General features: G+C 43.2%; 1 pseudogene; it reads right to left on the bottom strand.

Moving 5' to 3' along the window:
- Positions 1 to 2614: 2614 nt before the first annotated feature.
- Positions 2615 to 26247, bottom strand: LOC114614923 (annotated as a pseudogene).
- Positions 26248 to 27022: the final 775 nt, after the last annotated feature.

A 27022-nucleotide genomic window follows, 5' to 3' on the forward strand; every position in this document is an offset into this window, starting at 1 on the left:
TAGTAAATGAAAAAAGTAAGAAACTATGACCACAATTATTACTGGGACAATAAAATAACAAACGTATATATTGTTGGTGTAGAAGATTTTCAGGTATAGATTAAAAGCGTAGAAAGCCCAGTTAAGGAGCTAACAACACATCAGGAAAGAAGTAGCCAGCAAGCACAAGAGCTGTCTAGCACCCCAGTGGGTATGACAAGAAAAAGATCCTCCCTAGGCTGTATTAAAATCAAATGTCAACTGTGCAAAGAAAGAATATAGGCAACCACAAAACAGCAGTGCCAACTCATGTCCTAAGGCAAAGTCATCACAATAACACATGTCAGTAAAAACACTAAAGGCCAAGAGACCGTGAAATAATGAAAGAAAATAATTCTCAACTACGGTCACCATATCTAGCAAGCTGAAGGAGAAAATAAGACCTTCCAAGATATATATCAATAAAGTAATTCATAACCATAAGCTATACTATAGAAGAAACATAAAGGAATTCCACACAGTAAAGAGGAACACAGGCATGACCACGAGAGCACAGGAGGGAAAAGAGCCAATGTGAGTCACAAAGCAGAGCACGTGGAGGCAGCAACTGGTGCTACAAGTTCATGAAGGCAGCAGTCCTGTCATGACCACAAGATACTGTTTACTTTGATAAGTCAAGAAACAGCTGTGGGAATTGACAGACTAGTAAGATCACACAGAGGTAAAAAGTGTCTCCCCAGCAAATGAAAGTTGGAAAAACCTTTACCAGGTAGGCAACCTAAGGGGGTTAATATCCAGTGTATATAAAGAACTTAAAAATTGAATGCCCAAATACCAAATTAACAATGCATAAATAATGGATAAGTCAACTGAGCAGGTACTGTTGCAAAGACATAGTACATTACTGAAGTATAGCTTGACAGCAGAGCATTTGCCCAGCACAGTTAAGACACTAGGCTTGATCCTAACATGGGGGGGGGGGGGGGAGGGGGGGGGGGGGGGGGGGGGGGGGGGGGAAGGGAGGAAGAAAAAAACAAAAACAAGTACAAACAGCAAATGTCCAACTTGTTAGTCCTCAGGGGACTACAAATCAAAACTACATCACTGCATATACAGGAGAGTGAAATCAGAATATACATTAAATATATATGTGATGGGTTGGTAAGATGGCTCACTCTGGTGCTTGCTTGTAAACCTGATGACTTAAGCTCAGTCTCTGGGATCCACATGGTGGATGAGAGCCAACTCCTGTCTGTTGTCCTCTGAGATCTACACATGTACCTCCTATATACACATATACACACAATAAAGTAAATAAATGTAAAAATTTAATATATGTATGAAAAATTATTTGATTTGTTATTCTGTACAGCTAGTATACTAATAAAATTTAACAATGGTGAAAACAGGCTGGAAATATGAGGAAGACACATGATGTATGTATGACAATGTCATATTGAGACATTTTCTTTGTCAGCATCTGAGTAGATTAAAGAACAATGTTGTTTGCAATGCCACAGGCTGGGCTTTGTATCTCCCACCCTGACTATCCCTTTAATTCGAGGACTTCAATAATGTTAAGTTATTTAGCACAATATTTGAAGACTCCTTTACACCAAATCGTCTCTGACTCTATCACAAGTGACCTTTGACCTTCCTCTACATTGACCAGCAGCAAATCCTGTATAGCTCCAGCTGCTGCCCTTCTCCTCTCTTCAGGCACTGGGAGCAGAAGCAGGGCTGTTTCACAGTGAGTAGGTGAACACCTGTTCCAAAGACTTTTCTAACCCAGACATCTGAAAGCATATTTTGATGTGTTTGTGTTTCACCAACTCCTTTCATCAAAGGCAACCTCTGACCAAAGAAAAGACACCAGGGAATATAACCTTCTATTTATTCTTTTCATGAACTTCCCCCTTTATCTTTGATTCCTTCTTTTTCTGTAACAGCCCTCTATTCCCCTCAATTGCACAGCCATATCTTATGTAAAAATGGAGACCAGCAAATGCAGATGGGAAATGGCAAGGCACTGTTCTGTAGAGATTCTCCCCCTGCCCAGCTTGCTGTCCTATGCTGCTCCATCAGCCTCACCCATAACCTCATCCACCATTGTGATATGGGTTTCATATCTTGCACAGCTTAGGGAGCATAGTTCAGATGAAGCTTGGAAGCAGAGCTGAGAGAAAAGAGGAAAGGGAGAAGGAAGTCTTGTTCTGTTAGACCCCAGCCCACCTCTAGCCCTTTCTGACAGCTATAACCATCTCTCTTGTGGTGATTCATTTTTTAGATGTTTTGTCATTCTTGATTTAAGATCTAAAGTCATGGGAGAGAACTAGGTGGGACTAATCCTGTCTTCCTCAGCAAGACACAATAAATTAAAGCCGTGACATTTCTGGCTGTACCTCGGGGACAATGCGGGCACCTAAGACCCTCTGTCTATGCCTGTTTCTCCCTTCATGCTGGGACAGCAGGGCTTTCTCCAGGTCACAGGGAGCAGACCTGGCACTATCACCCAGAGAGAAGGTTGGTGACATGTCACCTTAGCAAGTAGTTCTCTCACAGCTGTTCATGTGAACACAGCCCAGAGGCTGCTCTGCCATGCTCTCAGGTGCCTGTGCTCTGGTGTAGCGAGTTCTCAGGCCTTAGCATTCTGTGCCTCTATGATCTTACTCCTGGGGAATGAACGAAAACATTGAACACTTTTTCACACCCAGAACATACCATAGACCCTCCAAATAATGCCTACTTCAACAGACTACTCAGTTACTCAAAAATCCTGACTAAGGAAAAGAAGCAGCATTAACTGAGTGTCCACTGTTTGCCAAGTGCTTTGTATGTGCTGTTAAATACACTGTCCTCTGTGTGTAGATTCTCTTCCCATTGGTGAGGAGGAAGAAGGGACAAGGAGACTCTCTTGACTCCCTTTAGGTCCTACAGGGCGCACTGTGGAACTGCTCACGAGGGAAACAGCACATCCCATTTTCAGGGTGATAGTAAGAAGATGTGTGATTGATTTCATTGCACCAATCCATGCTTAGAAATGTGAGGAATGTTGGTGCCCCCTGAACAATTCTACTCATACAGACAACTCCATTCCTTTACTGACCTGTTCATTCATTCATTCATTTGTTCATTGAACAAACTCAAATGAGTAATCCCAGAGAATGGACTGTCCAAAACACCCCAGCCCCTGCCCAGTAAAAACATAGAGAGACAAAAAGGGCCCATTTCTAAGTTACAGTGTTGCTGCTCCCATCTCCAGAAGGCATCGTGAGTACTGAGAGCGTCACTGTACAATGACAGCAAAACCCTCCAGATTCACTCCCAACCAGGATTTGAATTACTGCATGTGGGTGATGGATTTCTGTCCTGGGGCTTCAGCAAGCTGTGGTCCATGCTGGAGATGGGTGTGGACTTGGAATAAGGATGGACATAGATGGAGTCTGTCAAGGGCTCCACGAGTTCAGGTCATTACAGTCCATTGACATGAAGATTATTCAACTTTGATTCACTTGGAGTCTGCAGTAGTGACGTGCAATCAAGCCTGACATTCATTCAAATCAGGGGCTCATCAATGTGCTAATTAGCTCAGTGTACTTGTTGTACCTATGTGAGGCAAACCCTAATGATGATCACTTGAACTTGATTTTTGTCGTTGTCTGTTTTCCAGGCTATTGAAAACCTTAGGAAAGCTTAGCAAGGCCCTATACCAGAAGTCAGGACTTAGCTACTAGAGTTACATTCCTGAGGTCCTGTACAGGATACCCGCTGACATCCAGATATAGGATCTATCATGTTTGTATGCTTTCCCTGGCTCAAAGCTACTCCACTGTTCTCAAGAACACTAATCTCCTATCCATTTGTCAGTTATCAAGTTTTGAGGACCATCCAGTTGATACCAGCTTTGTGTAAAGGGAGCACAGGGAAGACAGTTCCTGGACTGAAGAGCAAATAGGGACTTCCATATCATGTCACAAGAGCTAGGGTAGGGAAAGTAAAATTTATGAGATCATTGAATTAGTCACTTTTGAGGTTACTGTGGTAAAACACCATAATAAAGGACACTTAAGGAAAAGCTTGCAATCCCAGAGGGATAAGGGATAGGGGATAACATTTGAAATGTAAATAAATAAAATATCCAATAAAGAACTTGAAAAAAATAATATTCTACTTAACTATAGATGAACGTACTGTAAAAGAGTGCAGAATGTTATCATAGCAGTAAAGGCCTGCTGTTCGTGTCCATGTTTAATAATCTTTTGGTTGTATCAAAGGCCAAATGGTGTGTGCCCTACCTGAACATGTGGGCACAGACTCTACCATGTGTAGGAAGCAATGATACACTGAATGGCATGTCCAAGAATGCACCCAGTCAGTGAGCAAAGCTTGAATCCATGTGTCCTTCATTAGAAGCCCAGCAGACTTTATCCTAGAAGCTGGAAAGCATCAAATGCTGCCCTTTGTTCCTTAGCAGAGGAATTGAGAGCACTATGGCTCCATGCAGATGAGTCTCATTTGTCCTCAAAATGTCAGCTAGGAGCACTGCTGCCTGGTAGACAGCTGACCAGAATGAGTTCTGTTATACACATGGGAAGCCAGAAGGATTGGCAAGACTTGTTCCTACAGAGTGCACGATGTAGAAGCTCAACAAAGTCATCCTTCAGTTCAGAATCAGATGTCCTCAGGGTCTGTTGTGTTATGAATCACCAGGTAGAGTACATCATGAGGAATCACAGGACAGAAACATAACCAAAGAAACACAGAGGAGAGAGGGTGAGTAGCAGAGAGGTACAATTTCCTGTGTATCAGGATGGCTGGGAGGGCAGGCTCACATCCAGATAAAGAAGACTTCTCAAATGAATTACATACTTCACATGTTCAGAGTTCTTTCTCCAGGGTATTGAGAGGCTACACAATCTCACTGTGCTTCCTTGTATCACTGAGTTCAACTCTTAGGCATCTCCAGATAGATGTTCTTTGGTAACACTAAACCAATCCACATCCTTCTGTCTTTCAACTCAGATGTGGATGGTTTGCAGTGCCATCTTCAGGGGCCCCAACATGGTGGCAACACCATACCATGACATCTAGTTGCACCTCTTCCTTCCATCTCCACTTTAGTCCAGTGAGGCAGTCCAATGCCTGTGTGGTTTTATAGACAAGGCTGTTCAGGGTCAAGCCAGTCACACTACTATCCCATGACCACAAAGTCAGCACATGGGTCAGAAGCCAAAGCCAGATGTCCCTTATTGCAAACTCATGATCTTCCTACACTCCAGTGTTGTATTCCTGTGATGTTCTATTTTCTCTGACTTGACTTTAAGGTGTCTATGAAGTTCACAGTGTCAGAAGTCCAAACAGGCAGAAGTCACTGGTAGCTTTGAAAGCACAGAAGTAAAAAAGAAAAAAACGAAAAAGAGTAATAATATAAGGGGACTTCATCATGTCTGTCAAGGGTTAAATAATGACACAAAAGTTATTAATATTTATTAACACTTGAGAGCTTGTTTGGAGGTTCTAGCCGGAGAACACAGCTACTCATATACCCTTGACTGAAGACCAGTCCTCCTGTATTCAGGGAAGGTCATACTCTTGGACAGAACACACAGCTTTGGGAGGGATGCACATGGGGTGGAGAGGGAGGAAGGAGACACCCGTCTAGCCAGCCAGATCAACTGAATCAACTCTGGTGATCAATGGGGTGACAAATGTCTCAGCCAGATCGCCCTCCCATACATCTGAGCAGATTCTCAAATAGCTCATCAAAATTATCCTGAGCATTTTACCCATATCCCACCACAGGGCTAGCTCTTGTTACCTCTCTTGCAGCCCTGGTAGGTCTGTTCCTTTCTTGTCCTGCTGGTGAAACCCCTCTCTCCTCCCAGAGACCCCTGTTCTGCAAGGAAGTTCTGTCTCCCCATTCTTGCACAGACATTGGCCATCGGCTTTTTATCAAACCAATCAGCAAGTAAGGAAGGTGAATGCGATATATCATAGTGCTCTGCAGGTACAAAATTAAAAATTAAATATACAGAGACAAACCTTCACACAATGTACAAATGTTACCCAGGGTGACACAGAACCTTAGGCTAAACTGTAAATATGTAGAGGAAAGAAAGGCATTTAAGGAAACTTACTAGCAAGTTAATATGGCCCATGGCTCAGAATGGCAAGGGGTCTGGCTATAAAATGGAGCATGGGGCTATGGGAACTGGTGCTTAGTAACTCTCTCTTTCTTGCTCTCTGAGCCTCAGGATCCCCATGAACTCTAGGCTAGCATCCCTTGTGCATTTCACTCATCTGTTTCTGGGGAAAGCATCTGTGCTCACCCAACAGCATACCAAAGTGCAGCCTCACTCAGCCTTATTACCAGCCTAGATTCCAAAACCAACTCCCGAGAATCCATGGACTTCCATCTGCTTTAACTCCACATAGAGAACATCTCATCAGCCCATTTCTGACCCATGTTCTCCCCTGGTCTGTTCTAGAAGTCTTCCTTCTACAAATACAGGTAGCAGGGGTTCTCACACTGAGACCAGTGATGATGGCAAGTCATACCTGTGTAGGAATTATTAATATCAAAATCTGTTGGTTACCATAACTACAGACAAGGTCAGGAGCTTATAAATTAACACAGAAAACAAGCAGATCACCAAAATCCATGACATTGCAGGGCAGTCCATGTCATTATCTCTGTCTGGTCCTCCATTATTTTTAAGTACAAAGAAGCAATTCATGACTCATACAATAAGCTCAGTGCAGTTAAAAGGACTGGGTGGCATCGAGCAGGAATGATAGGCACTTGTTTTTGTAAATAAAGTTTTACTGAGACACAGCCATGCTTGCTGGCTACCATTCAGGCTGCTTTCACCCAGAAGCAGCAGAGTGAGCAGCTTCAACAGAGATCTATTTCCCTTAGAAACCCAAAGAGCATCTGTCTGGTGTGTGAAAAGAAGTGTCAATACATGACATACTCACACTATTCTGAAGAACATTACTATTCTGCACATGAAATTTAACTTTCTGGGGCCTCATGAAAGGAAGCTTACCTTAGGGGATGTTTATCTTGGTTGTCAGTTTGATGGGATCTTGGATCATCAGTCAAGAGATGTGCTTCAGCACTGGTCTTGAGGGGATCTGTCGGGCAGTGCTCGTGCCTAGGGGTCGCGGGCTGACGGACCCACCACAGACCTGGTTGGCGGCGGATGGCGTCAGCTCCAGGCCGGGCCAGCGGGGGTGGGCGAGCAGACTTTGGGTCCGGGGCGTGGAAGGAGCTGGCCAAGCTGGCCCAGGGCCTTCGGCAGGCGGTGGGGCAGGGCTCGTGCTCCACAACGGCCTCTGGTCGCCCGAAAACCCCAGAGGCGGGGGCGGCGATGAAGGAGAGTGCAACTGTGAACCAGGGCCCAGCTCAAACGCGCCTTTCAGTCGCGCAGAGCGGGACCTCCGTCCCAGTCCCCAAAATCGAGAAAGTGTTATCAGCTCTTTTAGTTCTCTTCTTCCGAGGGTAGCTCGTGAGAGTCTACAGAAGAAAGGTGTTTCAGCCCCTTCAGTTCAGCTCTCGCTCTTCCCGCTGAGGAGAGAGTTGTCCTTTGAAATGCGTGACTGGCCAGGTGAGGGATCGCGGAAGCACTCCGACAGCAGGAGACCTTGCACCACACAGCAGTAGTCCTTTAATTTGAGCTCTGGAGTTATATATATATATACAGTTTCAGGGAAAGAACAGGTATCCCCTATTGGTTTGGCTTGAGGGTTTGGGGATGCCTTATTTGCATGGAGGTGTTATCCTACGTGATAAGGGTCATGGGTCTCTTTGTGGGAAGCGGAAGCTAAGAGGGCCATACGCGTGGGAAATCTGAAGCAACCTTCCGTCCTGTGACCCTTTTCAGGCCGAGGTCTCCAGGGCTTCGAAGATTTCTACCAAGCTTTCTGGTTTTCTCATAGCCCACTGCCCCACAGGGATCCTACCCAGAAGGGGCAGCAGCATCAGCCCAGATATAGAGGTTGAGGGAAAGGTATTGCTACTTTTGCCAGCCTGCCTTTGGACCTTGCTGGGAGTGCATTTACTCTGTGTTTCCTGCTGCTACCTTCTTTCAACGCTGTAGAAACCCAACATCTTTAGGTTTCCAATGTGGACTCTTCCAGTGACCCTCCAGGAATCCCCTAAGTCTTTAGAAGCAAACTAGGATCCACTGCTGTGACATTCAGCCTTGTGAACTGAAGAGATCTCAGATTCTGAGCCTCTCCAGTGCACAGACAACCACTGTGTACAGACAACCAAGCAGCCCCAATTGTGTAAGCCAAACTAATAAATTCCAACTATAATTTATATTTGTTCTATTGTTTCTGCTCCTTAGGGAAAATCTAGTACAGAAAACAAAACAAAATTTTAAAAAAGTAAGAGTTAAATAGGTCTTGCATAGAAAAGTCCTTCTCAGGGTTAGTATTGGAGGATAAGACAGATCTGATCTGAGGAAAGTTGCCACCACGTATTTCTTTCTGATACTAAAGCCTTCAGTGAAAACTGAAGCACTTTTGTGTGCTGTGCCTGTGGTATTATATTCATGTAAGTGCTACTTACCAGATTATACATGATTACAGCCTGGACTTGAAACCAGAAGGTCTGGTGGGGAGCCCTGACTCCTCTTCCAATCACTGGAAGCCAGTTACTCAACTACAAGAAATAGGATCTTTGTATCTGGAGGATGAGTGCAGTAGAAGACAGCTAAGCATAGCACAAAGTGTGAGGCATCTTTAGAGGTGGTTTTCAGACTCTCCAGACAAATTTTGATGCCAAAACTTCACAAGGTCCCTGTCTTTTGGAAAATTAGACAAATCCCATTTCTACCACCCATTTCTATACAGGCCTCACTCATTTGGTGAACAGTAGCCATCATGTCTGTCCCTTAGAGGGAACAAGAGTAAAGTCGAGTGTGTCTCTCAGGTCAGTTAGTGTAACCAGCTCACACAGTCTGGGACTTGGTTTTAGGACTTAAATCTGTGAGACATGAAAACTTGTCATTCCTGAGAAAGCCATAGACACTAGTCATCCTGTGGATGAACAGGCTTAAATATCAAAGGTAAGAGTCCATTCCTGATGCTATGGCCAGCCGGGCTAGACACAGACAGGGTTTTATCCCTGTGTTCATGTCACACAATCTGCTGCTTTGGCTCTTATACTCCTACAGACATATAATATCCAGAGAGGCTAAATTACTCCCTTGGTAACATTCCTGGGTCATTGTCACAAGTCTGTTTGTGTCTTGAGATGCTTCTGTCAACCAAGAACAGAGCCCACTGTGTTTAGCATGTTTTCTTTCTCAGAGATGTTCTGAACTTCCCTCATTGGATGCAGGCTGCCTGTACAATTTCCTAGCTCTCTGCCAAGCAATCACCAGAATGAAGCAGAGGCCAAGATTTCTCAGAAGCTACCTCCCTGTAGGCACCGTTATTTTTGCTGGAATCCCTGTGCACTTCAAATTAAGCTAGCAGAAAATCCTTACCCACCAGCTCTGCAGGACACCTGTTCCAGCTGCCTTCATCACCAGTGAAGCACATCCACGTTGTAGGCTGGAAACTGGATGCAAAAACAGACAGCCTGGGCTCCGTGCTCTTGAAAGGCCAGGAAGCAAGATAGACTTATGGCCTAAACTGTCTGATGCTAGCCTAATTATCCACCTGCAAGGCTAGTCCAGAGAGAGGAAATCTCTGGGGAGGCCATTGAAAAAAAACAGCTAATGGGAAACAGGGGATATCTTCTCTCATGTGGCCTGGCATTGGTAGCGATCTACAATTCTTTAGGTGTTTTCTAGTACTGATCGCCTGGGTCCTGCACTCCTCCATCCTGAGTCCCTCCATTCTCACTGCACATTTTTACCCTTAGTAACAAGCAATGCTCTATGTAACCTGAGGGGAGAGAGGAGGCGCCTAGGCAAGGTTTCTCCCTTCAGATACCTCAATCAGAAGAACATAAAGCCCATCTTCTACCCAGCTGTTCTCACACAGGCCAACTGCTCCATTTCCTCCTTAAAGTTCAGACTTTCCTGCAATGCCTTTTGTCACACCAGGCTATCTCACGAGGTTTCTAAATGACAAGAGGAAATTAGCTACAAAGACCCAAGAACACATCCCTTTATCTATCTAAATGTCAATGATCACTGTGCAGCAGACCAGGAAAAAGGCAGACAGGGGTGCTATTTGCCACCTGTGGGCCCCTGCTCTTCAACTCTGCACAGAAAGCCAGGGTCCCCATAAGCACCCACTTCAGGAAGTTGGCCAGTTTTTCATTGCTTAACAAAATGCCTGTGGCAGATTAACTGTATAAGGAATGAGGTGATTTAGCTCACAGATTTGGAAATTCAAAGCTCGTACCTAGAGATGGCTTTCCTCCTGGAAAAGTACCAAGGTGGCTTGAGGTATACATGGCAAGAGACAAGAACACAGGAGTGAGTATGTGTGTGTGCCCTGATTTTTATATAGCATTATAAATTTACCAGGACTAAACATGCAGCTCTAGCCTGGTGATCTCAATTGAATGTATCTAACCACCTGCAGAAACCCTGCCTCTCAATACCATGGCCTTACTACACTGACTTCCACACAATTAATGCCTCATTATGGGAATCAAATTTCAATATATAAATCCTTGGAAGACACATGAAACTGTGACCATGCCACAGCTATGTATATCTACAAAGGAACATGCAATGAAGAATAAGAAAGCTCCCACATAGCTGAATACTCCTCAGGCTCCTGGCAGGGTGTGGGGATGGGGGTTGGAGAACAGCCACTGCTTCAGGGACCCCAGTGGTTGACCTGACTGTCTTGCCACCATGATATAGTCCTAGAAACCACAATAAAAGAGAATTTTAAATAATGGAATATAGAAAATTGACTAAGTGCTAACATAAATACTGTGCTAAGATACTTAACTGTATCAGTTTGTGGCTAGTGATGTTGCTGCCTAGAATCCTCCAGTCGTGGGCTGGGGGTGTGGCTTAGTGGTAGAGTGCCTGCCTAGTATATCCAAGGACTTAAACGTTAATTCCCAGTTCTGGGATGAAGGAATGAAAGAATGAGGGATTTTTGTTTTTTGCTTTGTGTTTTGTATTTGTTTGTTTGTTTGAGCATGAGAGGCTATATACAGGTGAAAGGCGAAAGCATTTCAAAGCGGAATTGCATTCAGATTTTGCCTCTGCAGCCCACTCCTATCCCTCGGGTGCCAGTGTACAAGGTGAGCATGTATGACAACGATTTCATCCCCAGCACTCTGTGGAACATCCTGGGAGCTCATAAAGTAGTGTGGGTTTGGTGTGGGGTGCAGACCTGTCTCTGAAATTTATAAGAAATTTCCTAGGAGATTCTCACATGCTACAGAATCTAAGTACTGCTACAGAAAACTGAATGAGATGGAAACTCTCATCTGCTTAGTAAATGTAACCATGACCCTTTATACCACTTTCCTCATGTCAGAGACAAAAAAAGAACCTACTGAAATCTATTTAATTACCATCTAGACAAAAACATTTGAAGATAAAACTACTGGCCAAGTAGATGTTGAAGATTCTCTATCAACTGGTTCCTAGTTTTCTAGGTCATCTACCATAACCCTTGACACACAACTGCCAATGACAATCTTTAGCAGAAAAGGCTGTTAATGAGCTTTGCAGCAATATTGAGAAACTGATCACAAAGTAATATTCATGAAAGGAATTAGTGTTTCACCCAATAAGGAGTTTGAGCTGTGTATTTCCCCTTGAGAGATATATGCCTCTAAAATTAAACACTGAATTAACCTTGAGAAATGCATTTCAATCAAACTGAGATAACTGCTTACTTAACCCATCTCCCAGCCAATAACACACAATCACAGTATCTGTAAGTCTGGATTACTACTCCCTAATTACAGAAATGTAATGAAGTTGAAAATGCCTTTCCTGCTCTGATAGAAGACACATTTAACATTCTTTACTTTCTGCCTCAGACAGCAGCAGCTCGCAATTCATAGATTACCAGTTCTTTCTGTTTATTTTGGAAAACAAACAAGCAAAATGGTAACATGAACAGCCCAGAATTTTAGTAACCTGTGATCTCCCTAAGCTAGCAGTTCTCAGAGACAGCATTGGAAAGCTGGCCAGAGATGACCATATATCCCAGGGTGACTGGGGTTATGCATGAGAGATTCATTGTACAATGGTTTGGAAGCACAATGTACTATTAATACTATACTCCAGTGGTGCTCAGTGCATGTGGTAGTTTTAGTGTGATGATCTCATCTGTGCCTAGAAATAAGTAGAAACACATTTTAGTTCTCTGTGACAAGATATCTGTGATGACTGTGACTCTGTTTGGAATACCTTACAAATCCCAATAAACATAAGAGAGCTAAGGCAGTAAATGAATCCTGATGATGAGGGGAGTAAGCTAACTCATGTTGTGGAGATACCTAGCACCAGGAAGATGGAAAATGTCTGACCAAGGGGGAACATTAAGGAAGACTAAGAGAGTGAACGGGAATCCTGATGGGTCCAAGGAGCCAGATGTGAGATAAACCAAGGAATATCTGGCAAAATCTTAAGAGAAAAAAATGCAGTATGTATGTGACAAGACTATAAACAAAATTCTTTCCAGGGCCTTGCAGAATCAATGGATGAGTCATAGTTTTTGATGTACAGACACACAAACATACAACACTTGTACATATATGTACACACATATGTTCATACATGTACATATACATAAACACCTATTTTATCTTTATAACTAACTATTGTCTATTGACATTTGCAAGCAATAGTTTTAAGACACTGGGCTACTGGCCACACAACAGACAGAAAAGAATCTCTAGGTATGACCTCTGACACACTCTTGTATACCTCAGAGTTACTTTAAATTAGCCACAAAGGGTCTATTGGTACCAACTCCTTGACACATGTTGGAACCATGTGGAATCATTCCATTTGTGAACCACAACATGCAATCAGATTAGATCCACAGGGACAGCAGAGACCAAACTACCCAGAAATTAGTCAGCAATGCGCTTCAAATATATTGTTCTAAGAAAAGGATATTATCAGAGTGGAAATGATGCCATGTGAGCTTTGTAGAACTTCCTTGTAATCCCAGCATATGGGAAGCTAAAAATGAGAAGTTGGTAAACTTGAGGCTGACCTAAGATTCATAACCAGCCCCTACCTCAAACCAACAAGATGGAGTTGCTTGTTCTAGCCCTTCAAAAGTAAACAAGCTAAGAAAGAGATGATAGCAAATGGCTTATTGACACCATAATATGACACTAACTTTCTCAGTTAAGGTTTCATTGCTGTGAAGAGTCACCTTAACCATGGTGACTCTTACAAAGGAGAGCACTTAATTGTGGCTGCCTTACAGTACAGAGGTTTAGACCATTGTCATCATCATCGTGGTGGTGGTAAAAATGGGAGAGTGCAGGCAGACTCAGGCCTGGAGAGAAGCTAAGAGAATGAGATACTGGATGTGGCATGAGCCTTAAAAGCCTGCCCCCAATGACACACTTCCTCCAACAATGCCACACCTACTCCAATAAGGGCACACTTCTTAACAGTACCACATTTTATGGGCTTGTGGGGCCATTTTCATTCAAACCACCTCACAAACTGAATATATTTTAAACCTTAGCTCCTATGTGTAAGCTATTTGCCATATTTGTTTCACACATAAGCATATAAAACCATGAGAATGAAGTGTTAAAAAATTATTAGAAGTTAATAAAGTGCAAGGTCAGAAGAGACGGAGTCAAGGAATGAAGCAGTGTATTTTTCTTGCTTATTTATTTATTGTCTATCTCTATCCACTATATTATAAAGTCTCCATGTCTCATAATTAGAACTTGCTGACTGTTTTCCCTGGTGTTGGCAGATTTCTTAGCATGTAGTCCATAATCATTAAATATTTATTGGATTTTTAAAAAAGAAGAAAGTATTAACACAGAAGAAAGGAAATGTAGCCATTCTGGCAACAACAATGAATGTGTTTTAAAGACAGTTTTCCATCCCTTGTGGTTATCTGACAATTGAAAGGATGGGCTCCAAGAATTTGGGATTTCCCCAGGAATCTCACACGGGTAGATAAAAAACACTGGAATCTTGATGTTGGGACTGTGGAGAGAGCTTTTCTCCCAGAAACAGATTTCACATAGTTCTGACCATTTGTCAGACAGCCTAGCAAGACAGACTGGGGTGAAACAACTGTGGTAGTCAGTACCACACCTTGACAGGACTGCTTAGCTATGCATTCCTCTTGCCTTCTATTTAGACCCTCAAAGCTGTACTTCAGAGGGTCCTGAGCCTCTTCATTCTTCTTCCCCATGTGGCTGCATTAAATAAATCTCTTTGAAGCTTTCCATATTTTCTTAATTATCTAACTGGCTTCTGAAGATGGGGAGCCAAAGCTAGCTTGTTCTGGTTTCCAGGGCACAGATCCCAACCCTGGAACTCTAGTAACATTTACATGCACACAGGTATGTAGGTGGGTAGGAAAGCAGGTAGGTAGACAGATGAAAGATAGATAGATAGATAGATAGATAGATAGATAGATAGATAGATAGAGAAAGAGAGAGAGAGAAAGAGATAGATGACAGATAAACAGATGATGATGATGAAGAAGAAGAAGAAGAAGAAGAAGAGTGGATGGATAGATAGATATGATGAACAGACAGATAGATGATAGATAGATGATAGATAAATAGATGATATATAGATACATAGATAGTTGTAGTTATAAACACATATGACTATATAACATGCTTGCAAACACAAATATATCTGCATAAACACACATACACACATACATACACACACACACACACACACACACATTCTTCTCTATCTTAGTGGTCACAGCTTAGAAGAATTGGAAATAGAAAATGCTGAGATTCAACAGTAAGAAATATATGGAGCGCATACATCCCAGGGTCTAAGAAGATGGATCTAACCCTATAGGTAGGTTCATGAGAGCCATATGCAATGTGTGCTTGTGGTGGTTTAAATGAGAAATGTCCCTCATAGGTCCTTGTACTTGAATGCTTGGTCCCTATTAGTGGCACTTTCTGAGTGGGGAGGGGTGGGGTGGCTATGGCCTTGCTGTAGAAATTATGTCACTGGGAATGGTATTTGAGAACGTAAAGCCCTGCCCCACCACCAGGTTCCTATCTCTCCTTTGAGCTTGTGATTCTCCCTCTAGCTGTCATAACTGCTGTTTGCTGCCATGCTTCTTCACCACAGTGAGCTCTTATCCCTCAGGAGCTGTAAGCCCAAACAAACTCTTCTATACATTGCCTTGGTCATGGTGTTTTCTCACAGCCAATAGAAAGATAACTAATAAATGTGTATTAAAAGCTTTGTTATTATCTGGTATTCCCAGCAACTCTTTTAGCAAGTTCAGATTCTTTGTGCTGAAGAAAATGGACCTACTTGCTCAAACTGGATAAAGCAGTAAGGGAGAGTCCAAAAGTAAAACAGCCTTCATGGGCTAGTTCACAGCTGTAGTGATGCTACTGAGACCTCAGTTACAGTCTGCACTTCTTCCCATTCTCAGTGTTGCTGGCTGTACCCTCTGAGTGTAGCAAGTCACTACAGCAAACTTTAAGTGAACACATCCAAGTGTCCACTGGAAAGCACTGCTCCACAGTGCTCTCTGGTCAGGAGCAGTCACTACCATGCTCCCTCACTTCTCAGAGGTCAACTGAAGCAGGAAGCACAATGTTCACTTTCCCTGGAGTATGTGATTCTGAGGACAGAAACCTGAATAAAGCTAGAGTTCAGTTCATTTGAGGGAAAAAATGAAAGCATAAATTCTAGGCAGGTGACATGACTACCGTTGCTATCCTCTGCATTGTTCTGTACTGTTATCTGGGTGAGGCCAGCCAGCCCACCACATGGAATCCTTGTTGCTCTCTGCATTGCTCTGTCATCCACTCCCTGAATTATACACACAGCAAACAGGATGTTCTGTTCTACAGCAAGCCCTTGGGATATTATCATTATGACAAGAAGAAAAAGATGAAATTTATTGAGAAAGGGTGGCTGCATAGCTTTGGATGTCACAATATCCTTCAAAAGTCTTTGGAGAAGACAGATGCTTTGAAAAGGAAAGGTGCACTCTGATAGAGCCTTGGCATTCTGAGTTGCAGCGAGCAAATGTTTTATGGTTACTAATGGACTTGGCATGAAGACATGAAGCTGATCTGTCTCATTCCTGCAGCACTGGGAAAGAATACTCCAGTAAGAGATGGAGGAGTGGTAGAGAAGTAGAGCCAGAAGACTCCTTAGGGTCCACCTGCATAGGAGGTCAGTGGGCAGCATCCAGCAGCTATTGGGAAATAAACAAATATCTCATGTAGACTGTAGTGTGTCCCATGCTCTGCTATGTACCAGCTGTCTTTACAGGTCATTGATAAGACCAGAAGTCAAGAATGAATCTGTGGGCTGTCTAGCAAGAATAATATATATCATTCAATAGCACCTTTTATTGAACACCCATAATCCTGAAGACAGGAAAGAATGAAGGGGCAGTAACTGAAAAACACTCTTAATTGCCATCTGCCAGTGAAAGTGCCCATCTTCCCTATTAAGCATCTCAAGTCCACACCAATTACAACCCCCAAAACCTGTCCACATCCCTCAGGGACATCATTATAACTTCATCCAGCCCCAAGCTCACAAGATTTGACTTGAAGACTGAGGGTTGTTCAGTGTGAACACACCGTGTGTCTGTAAATGTGTCAGTGTGTGTCTCTGTGTATGTGTCTGTGTGTGTTGTGTGTATGTGTTTGTGTGTGTGTATTTGTCTCTCTGTATGTGTATACCTATGTGTGTCTGTGTGTGTGTATCTGTGTGCGTGTACCACAGATCCAAAACTACAGGGTCTCCATGCCACAAGGCAACAACAAAATATCCCAGAGGAGTCCCAGTGATGTTCCTGTACTGATAGAGTAGCAGAAGCCAGAGGCCTTCTACCAGAACAAGTCATTGTAATAAACTTTGCAAGCAAAGAAGTTTGAAGAAAAGAAAACACTGTGGGTCACAATGTGACACACTATAGCTTCCACAACAGGATTTTTTTTCTCTGTTGGGGGAGGTTCCAAAGGTCGGAGGTTAGGTACAGAGGAGGGGAGATGAGTGGGATAGGGGAGCATGATGTGAAATTCACAAAGAACCAATAAAAAGTTTTCTAAAAGAGAATAAATGTCAGTTTATGTCAATATTCTTGGGCTATTTGTTTGATTAAAAACAAGTGGATATGATAACAAAGCTTCCAAAGGAGCCGTCACCAGGAAGATTTCAAGCATCTCTTTGCCTCCACTCCTGCTCATTCCTGCCATTGCTGACCACTCCCTCCAGCACACTGCCCACAACCCATAGGTCTGCTCATATTGTGGTTGAATATACGATTAGACATGAACTTTTCTCTCCAGGGATGAAAACACAGCATCACAAACACTCTGCAGGGATCGCAGCACAAGTCAGCACCCAAGTAACTGCTTCTTAAGTATCTAGGAACTGCTTTGGCAGCTGCCTGCCCATCATCAAAGCTCCCAGAAGAGAGCTCAGAGTGTGTGTGTGTGTGTGTGTCTGTCTGTCTTTCTGTCTGTCTGTCTGTTTATCTGTCTGTGTGGGTATCTGTGTGTCTGTAAATGTGTCTGTGTGTGTGTCTTTCTGTATGTGTCTATGTGTGTTGTGTGTATGTGTTTGTCTGTGTATGTGTCTCTGTATGTGTATACTATGTGTGTCTGTGTGTATCTGTGTGTGCATGTATGGGTGTGTGTGTGTGTATGTATGTGGGGTATGTCTGTGTGTGTGTGTATGTCTCTACTGTATATCTATGTGTGCCTCTGTGTGCATGTCTGGGCATGTCTGTGTGTCTGTCTGTCTGTGTGGGTATGTTTATATCTGTATGTATGTGTTTATGTGTGGGTGTGTCTATTTCTGTGTCTATGTGTCTGTGTGTCTGTGTACATCTTTGTATGTGTGTATGTGTGTTTGTGTGTGTGAGACGGGGGGAGAAAGGATGAAAGAAAGAAAGAAAGAAAGAAAGAAAGAAAGAAAGAAAGAAAGAAAGAAAGAAAGAAAGAAAGAAAGGAAGGAAGGAAGAAAGGAAGAAAGAAAGAAAGAAAGAGAAAGAAAGAGAGCAAGAGAGAGCGAGAGAGTGAGAGAGAGCGAGAGAGAGAGCAAGAGAGAGAGAGAGCGAGGGGGGGGGGGGACTTGTGATCCTGTTTCACAGGAGGCATCACTGGGAAGAAAATGGATAAAATTGGGGTTTCTCATGGCACCTGCTCAGGCTCCAGTGTCAGTGGCAACCTGGCTCAGCTGTTAGTTTTCCAAGCCTGCCTCTGTGACAGGCCTACACACTTAGGCAGATGACACAACCATGAGATAACCCCACAGACCTTCTAAGACCTTTGCCATCTCCCCTGCGAATTTGTACTATTTTAGTGTCCCAAAGTGCTCAGACTCCTCGGAGGTGACAGTCTATACTTCTGTGCCCCTGATTCATTGTTCTCTGTGCACTGTTCTTAGCCCTTTCACCACCTGTCACCAGAAAAACAAATGCTAAGTCCAAACTCTCTGGCATGGGGGCCGGGCTGTGACAGTGACAGCTTGCAGAGCAGCATTAAGAAGCTGATGGGCCATCGTGACAGCACTGGGTAGGGTTGTTGAGCACCAATGCAAGCAATGAAAGCCAAGAGTAATGCCATACCTGACTCCTCAGACGTTTCTGCCCCGTGCTAGAAACCAACACTGAATGGTTTTGGACACAGGCAACCTCCCATATTCTAAAATCATGTGCAGAAAGAGTAGAAAGAGAAGGTTGTAGATGGGTACACATAAAACTTCGGGAGTGAGCATGCAAGCCAACCATCTGAACCACATGTACAGCAGATGTTGAGGAAGCTGCTAGTCTCCTGGTTAGCTTCAGTGTCAACTTGACTGAACCAAGGGCTCAAATTGCCCTGTTGGCAAGTCTGAGTGGCCTTTTGTTGATGGATGTGGTAGGCCCCAGGCACTGTGGGCAGTGTCATCCTTGAGCAGATGGGCATGAGTTTATAAGAAAGCTGGCTGAGCATGAGATGAGAAAGTAAGCCAATAAGTAGCAGTGCCCCATGCTTTCTGCTTCAAGTTTCTGTCCTGGTTACAGGACTGTAACCTGTAAGATGGAGCAATGCCTTCTTCCCCAAACTGCTTTTGGTCATGATGTTTATCACATCACCAGAAAGCAAAGTAGGACAAGTAACACCACTTCAAACATTCTAGAAAAGTTCATACTCTGCTTTTCCTCATTCCAGAAGGAACAGAATGGGAACAACAAATATTCAGTTCCAGCAGTGGATATTTGGCCTGAAGAACAGACTAGTAAATTCTATTTAAAAGTGGGGCTCACCGGAGAGTGAGGGAAAAGCTAACCAATAACTGGCACAACTTTAGACCCATTCCATGGGTAAGCACTAATTACTGACTCTATTAATGATACTCTTTTATGCTTGCAGAGAGGAGTCTAGAACAGCTGTCTCTTCTGAGAGGCTTTACCCAGTAGTTGACTGAAACAGATGCAGAGATCTATAGCCAAACATTGAACTGAGCTCTGCAATTCTTATGGAAGAGTTGAGGGAAGGATGGAAACCTCATAGAAAGACCAACAGTCAACTAACCTGTACTCTTTGGGGCTCACAGAGACTGAACCACCAACAAAAGAGTATACACAGGTTGGTATGAGTTCCCTGGCACATATGTAGCAAATATACATCTTAGTCTCTATGTGGGTCCTCCAACAACTGGAGTGGGAGCTATTCCCTAAAGCTGTTGCCTCTCTATAGAATCTGTTCCCCAATTGAGCTGACTTGTCTGGCCTTAATAGGAGAGGATGCACCTAACCTTGCAGAGATTTGATGTGCCAGAGTAGGGGAGAATACCCAAGAGGGCTCCCACCCTACTAGAGAAGGAGAGGGAGGAGGGAGAGGGACTTTGTGAAGGGAAAACCAGAAGGGGGCAGTGACTGAAATGTAAAACAAATAAATAAATTAATGGAGATAAAAAAGAAACTTCAAATTATTTTTTATAAACATTAGACTCATATTTCAGAGTGCCCACTGCTGCAGGAACTATTACAAGCGTTACCTTATCTCACCTGATACTTGCAGTAGCTCAGGGAAGAGGTCTGTGAGACTAACCAGTAGTCCCTGAATTGACAGGTCAGGCTATAGGCTATAGTGAGTTGATAATTCTTTTTCTTCTCTTTTTAGCCTGTCCAGTTTTTTTTCCAGAAGGGCAGCGAACAGAAGAGCTTTGATGCTATAGTTGAAATGAAGCCTGAAACCAAAGACTAGAGGCATGACCAGGAGCCTGTCTAGAGAGCTTGGCTTTAAAGTCTTGACTGAATGCATCTCTCAGACTCAAGGAGATTCCAAGAGGTACCAGCCCAGTGAGGACATATTTCAGCTGTGATGTGGACATGATTTGCCTCAAGCATGGGGGGTTACAAGTTCAGTGGCAGCTGACTAAGCATCTGTTCTCATTCACCTGGCAGCTTTTCCATATATGAAACAGAGAAGGTTAGTCAGAAAGGAGGTTCATGCTCACTGTGCTTACTGTGTGTTGGCACTGTGGAGGGACACCACCATGAGTGTGTCTTTCTTGATCTCTCACTTGACCATGTGGAGAATATTATACTATTTATACACTTGTTCATTTATTTTTATTTAAATGGGGTCTTCTTCTGAAGTACAGCCTAGCATCAGACTCATGATGTAATCCAGGCTGAGCCTGAACTAGCGCCCTTCCGATCTTAGCCTCCCACGTGCTAGGATTACAGCTGTGTATAACCGGTCCCCTTCTATGACACTGACTTTTAAATATGAGCAAACTCAGTCAAGAAGAGCATCTATCCTCTGCTTTGGGTATGTCAGACAGTGGTTCAGGGAATGAACATGTCTCTCTGATCTCTGCTCCCAAAACTAGTGAGCCAGAGAGAAATGGGGTGGCAACAAGAACCGTATTTGGCTACTGTGGGTACTTGAGTACATCAGCAAATAAGGAGGATACATAAGTCCCCGGTCTGGTACTTCAGTCATGATCAGAGTTCAAGGTAAACAACACATCTTCCATCTGCTTCTGAGCTGAATCTCCACTTCTCCAACTGAAAGGACACATTCAGCCTGTTAGACAGGACATGCTTAATAAAAAGAGCTTTACAGAATGAGCCTCACCTAATTACCTCCTCGAGGGACCATGTTTGCTCACAGCAGTCTGGTTCCAGATGAGAACAGTTGCTCCTCTGTGTTTCTAAGACTTTCTGTAGGGAAACCACACAACAGGCCTTTTGCTGGAAAACGTAAGGGATGGGAACCTTCTGGATGTGGAAAAGCAAAACCTCCTGAGTCTCTTGGGAATGAAGAGACCTAAGTCCCAGCACTGGCTCTCTGCATCGAAACGCCTCCCCAAGACTTAACAACTCTGCCTCTCCATACGTGGTGTAGTACCTGTGATCCTAAGTACCTAGAGATGTTAGCACTGACCCTTTGACCCAGCCAGGTTTGAGGCGCCTGGTGGATGGAGATCAGTTAAAAGCCTTAGCAGAAAAGACACCTGAAGGCAAAACACTTCCTTAGTAATTTTTGTACTAACATGTTGAAATGATCACATTTTCTATATATTGAGCAAAATAAGGTATGTCGTTCAAATTTTTGTTTAAACATTTTGTTTAAAAAAAGAATCAGTAGTAGAAAATTTAATTTTAAGAAAACTGAAAACCATGTACATAGATTCCTGTTTTCATTTTGTGGCTGAATGGCCCAACCTTATTATAAAAACTTTTTCACAGCTGGCCTCTAGTTTAGTCTCTGGCCCCACACCTGAACAGGAACCGAACTTGACATTTTAACATTGGTTACATTGATCTAGGCTTGGAGGTCTGCCTTAAAAGAAAGCTGTTTGCTGCAGAGTTCAGGACACACATTTCTCAGACAGAAACTGCTATGGATTCCATCAGGGTGTGTGTGTGTGTGTGTGTGTGTGTGTGTGTGTGTGTGTGTGTGTGTGTATGTGTGTGTGTTAGGGTGAGGTGGGGGAATCACTCTGATATTCTTCTAAACAAACAAAAAGTTGCTAATTATTTAATTCTTTTTATCTCTTTTCTCTCCCCACCCCAAGTTATATTTGCTTCTACCCTAGGTTTCTGGGCTATTCATCCAGACAGTTTAGGGAATGGGCTTCCTCTTTTGGCTGGCATCAGCTTCAAATTCAACCAATTGGCCACTTCAAGTTCTGACCCACCATTGCCCCAGAATGTCTTGCAGGTTGTAGGTAGAGGGTTTTGTGGCTGGGTTGGTGTCTAGGTCTCTCTTTCTGTAGCCTACATTGTTTCTTCTTGCTTCAAAGAGACTAGAATGCAGGAGTGAAGGCCCTGTGAGATACTAGCCTGAGCTCTCCAAGTTAAATCACACTCAATAAGCTCTGTAAATCCTGTCTTTGGCAATGAGGCCCCACTGTCAGGTTTCATAGAGTCACCCTCTGTCCTAGAATCACCCTGGTTTGTTTAGGCATATTCATAGGATGCCCTCAGCTCAACCTTGGTGGTTTAGTCCCTGAGAGTTCTGGGGGTAGATCTTCTTGTTCTTCCTATGGGGTTGCAAACCCCTTTAGCTCCTTCTGTCCTTTCTCTAACTCCTCCATTGAGGACCCTGTGCTCAGTCCAATGCTTGGCTGTGAGCATTCACCTCTGTATTTGTCAGTCTCTGGCAGAGCCTCTCAGAAGACAGCTATATCAATCTCCTGTCAGCAAGCACTCCTTGGCATCTGCAATAGTGTCTGGGTTTGGTGTCTGCATGTGGGATGGATCCCCAGGTGGACAGTCTCTGGATGGCCTTTCCTTCAGTCCACACTTCGTACCTGTATTTCCTTTAGACAGGAGCAATTCTGGGTTTTCTTTAGACAGACCAATTTTGGAGATGAGTGGGCTATGCCTAACCTCTGGATATGGTCTCACAGGTTTTCCCTCCCCTTTGTGGGGTGTTTCAGCTAATGTCATCAATGTGGGGTCATGAGAGGCTCTAGCTTTCCTGGCATCTAGGACTTTCTGGCTACTACCTCCGGTTCCCCATCTCCCATTGCTACACACCTCTGTTCAATTTTCTGACCCTCTGTTCATCTCCTCCATCTCCTCCCATACCTGATTCTTCCCCTCTTTTCCCCACTCCCCATCTTCTCTTCCTCCCAAGTCTCTCCCACCCGCTACTTCCCTGGAATTTTTTGTTCCCCCTTCTAAGTAGGACTGAAGCATCCACTCTTAGGTCTTTCTTCCTCTTGAGCTTCACGTGGTCTGTGAATTGTATCATGGGTATTCCACACTCTGCCTAGTATCCTCTTATCAGTGAGTACATACTATGTGTATCCTTTTGTAACTGAGTTACCTTACTCAGTATGATATCTTCTAGATCCATCCATTTGCCTGTGAATTTCATGAAGTCATTTTTTTTAATAGCAGAATAGTATTCCACTGTGTAAATGTACCACATTTGCTGAATCCATTCCTCTGTTGAAGGACATCTGGGTTCTCTCCAGCTTCTGGCTATTGTAAGTATGGCTGCTATGAACATAGCAGAGCATGTGTCCTTATTACATGTTGGAGCATCTTCTGGGTATATGCCCAGGAGTGGTATAGCTTGTTATAGTACTATGTCCAATTTTCTGAGAAATCACCAGACTGATTTCCAGGGTAGTTGTACTGATTTGCAATCCCACCAACAATGGAGGAGTGTTCCTCTTTCTTCACATCCTCACTAGCATTTGCTGTCACTTGAGTTTTTGATCTTAGCCTTTCTGATTGGTGTGAGGTGGAATCTCAGGGTTGTTTTGATTTGCATTGCCCTGATGACTAAGGATGGTAAACATTTCTTTAGGTGCTTCTGGTGTCATTTTTTAACGACCAAGTAGTTCTCCATTGTGTAATTGTACCACATTTTCTTTACCTATTAGTCAGTTAAGAGACATCTAGATTGTTTCCAGTTTCTGGATATTATTAATAAAGCCACTAGGATCATAAAGTTGAGCAAATGTCCTTGTCGTAGGATGGAGTATCCTTTGAGTATATGCTTAAGAGTGATATAGCTGGATCTTGAGGTAGATCAATTCCCAATTTTCTGAGAAACTGCTATATTGGATCCCATGGGGGCTACACAAGATTGCACTCTCACCAGCAATGGAGAAGGGTTCCCCTTGCTACAAATCCTCACCAGCATGAGCTGTGACTTGTATTGTTGATCTTAGCCATTCTCTGAGGTGTAAGATGACATCTCAAAGACATTTTGATTTTCATTTCTCTAATTTCTCTAATGGCTAAAGATGTTGAACATTTCCCTTTTTTCAACTTTTTGTTGATTCTTTGTGAGTTGCACACCATGCACCCAGTCCCTCTCATCTCTCTGTTCCCTAGTATCTGCCATCTGCCTTTGCAACCTCCCCTATAAAAGAAAATAAAAAAAGCAAACAAAACTAAGCAAAGAAAAGAAAACATCTCATGGGGGAAGCTGTAGTATGTCACAGTGTGTCCCACAGTATATTCCTCTGTACACACATCTTCATTTGCAAATGTCCATTGCAATGAGTCATTGATCTGGTTCGAAGTCTCTGGCTTTTGCCACACCATCACTATTGAATCATCACTGGGATGCCTCCCAGTAATTGTGTTGTTGCCCTGTGTCATGGAGAACCTGCAGCTTTGGACCAGCAGGACCAGACCTTTCACTCACTCCAGTAGTTCACAGATGATGTAGGTTTTGGTATGGGCCAACACAAAGCCCTGGATCTGGGCCTGGGTAGTGTCTGAGCTGGTCAGTCCACTGGCTCTCTCACATCTGTACTATCAGAGTGACCTTTCCAGCACTCCTCTGGCTAGCTCACCCAGTGCTGCCATCAGCTGGAGGCAGGGTTAACACTTCAGCTCTCATGCCCTAGGAGCGGGCTTACCTGTGCCCATGCCACCAGGCTCACTGCCCCAAGTGCTGCAGCTCTTGAGGGGCTGGGACAGCTCTCCTGCTTTCAAACTCTCAGAGCTAGCTCACCCATGCCTTCACCATTAGGGACAGCTCCACTGTCCTTGTCCTCATTACCACTCCCATCTGGGATGGCATCCTCATGGTATCCTACATTTGGATCCCAGGGGCATGGGGAAACATTCTCGAGTTCTCAAAAAGCAATGGCTTGATCTTTTCCAGGTATTCATCAGTGTTCTGGTTAATCATATTAGAAAGACTGATGTGTTTAAAATATGGTCCAAAGTATTCAAACTAGTCATTGTATGGTAGCCCATTAGGGATCTCTGTGTCCAGGGCCAGAGTTGTTTCTTACATTCAGCACAGAGTGGCATTATGGATGGTCCCTCATTCCAGCATTAGCATAGACAAATTAAAACTCTTGACAAACTCCAAACACTGGGCATGTTCTTTGATGGTCAGATAGAAGCAATCTAACTACTTCCTGAAGAGGGAATCTGAGCCCCATTGTACTGAGCCACTGCACTTGGTAGGAACTTCTCCATTACTTTGAATATGATGGGCTTGAAAATAACTTCATAGGACTCATCATTGACCTTATCTCATGGTAATTAACAGCATAGTACTTGCCTTTGCCAGCCCTAATATTCTGTAGGCCCCCAGTTCCTGGGATGTATAATGGGTAATTATAAAAGGGCACAGTCATGACTTTGTGGTACAGAAGACCTCTGCTGTGCCATTGTCATGGTAAATATCAATGTCAATATATAGCACCCTTTGATGAGACTTGAACAATTTCAAGACAGTCGAGACAGTATCATTGATATAACAGAGGCCAAATCCTTTAGACTTCTGTGTATGACACAGGCTGTCAGCCTAGCTCACAGCAAGTGCATCTGTCGCTTATTAAGTTTCACAGCACTTGTCATATAGCCATCAGTAGGCAACCAACAGAACTCAAAGAAGCATCAAATACCGGACAGTCCTCACCAACATTGAATCCTTGTATCTGCATGCTATACTCAGACATGTAGTCTGGGCAAATATAGTATAAGAATTTAATGTAGTCATCACAGTGGTACTTGGTTATCTCCTCAGCAGTGACTTAAGAGACCATAGTTGAGCAGCAACTTGTGAGTCATGCAGATTCAGTGAGGTTTCATTGGGTGGCCTTGTCCATAGTGGTAGTTTCCGATACCCCTGTCATAGTAGTAACAGACTTTCCTCTTGGTATCCAGAGTCTGCACCATTATGTTCACTGCCAAGCTCTCCCATAAGTTTCCAGATAAACACATCAAAACAATAACACATCAAAAATATCATCCACCATGATCAAATAGGCTTCATCTCAGCATGCAAGGACAGTGCAACATACAAGAATAGGTCAACGTAATACACCATATAAATAAATGGAAAGAAAAAACTCATATTGCCATCTCATTAGATGCTGAAAAAGCCTTTGACAAAATCCAATACTCCTTCATGATAAATTTTTAGGTGAGATCAGAGATATAAGGGACATATCTAAACATAATAACAACAATTTATAACAAGCCTATAGCCAATATCAAATTTAAAAAAGAGAATATCAAAGCAATTTCACTAAAATCAGGAACAAAACAATTTTATCCATTTTCTCCATATTTAGTCAATATAGTACTTGAAGTTTTAGTTGAAGCAATAGGACAACTGAAGGAGATCAAGGAATACAAACTGGAAAGGAAGAAGCCAAAGTATTCACACATGATATACTATACATAAATGACAGCCAAAATTCTACCAGATAACTCCTACAGCTGATATGCATTTTCAGCAAAGTAGCTGGATACAAGATTAACTCACACAAGTCAGTACCCCTCCTTTATACAAAGGACAAACAGACTGAGGAAAAAATCAGGGAAAAAATTCGTTTCATAATAGCCCCAAATAATATAAAATATCTTAGGGTAACTCTGAGAAAACAAATGAAAGACTTGTTTGATAAACATTTCAAGTCATTGAAGAAAGAAATTGAAGACAATATCA

This window comes from Grammomys surdaster, unplaced genomic scaffold, assembly GCF_004785775.1.
Source record: "Grammomys surdaster isolate TR1022 unplaced genomic scaffold, NIH_TR_1.0 126546, whole genome shotgun sequence".
NCBI classification, from domain to species: domain Eukaryota; kingdom Metazoa; phylum Chordata; class Mammalia; order Rodentia; family Muridae; genus Grammomys; species Grammomys surdaster.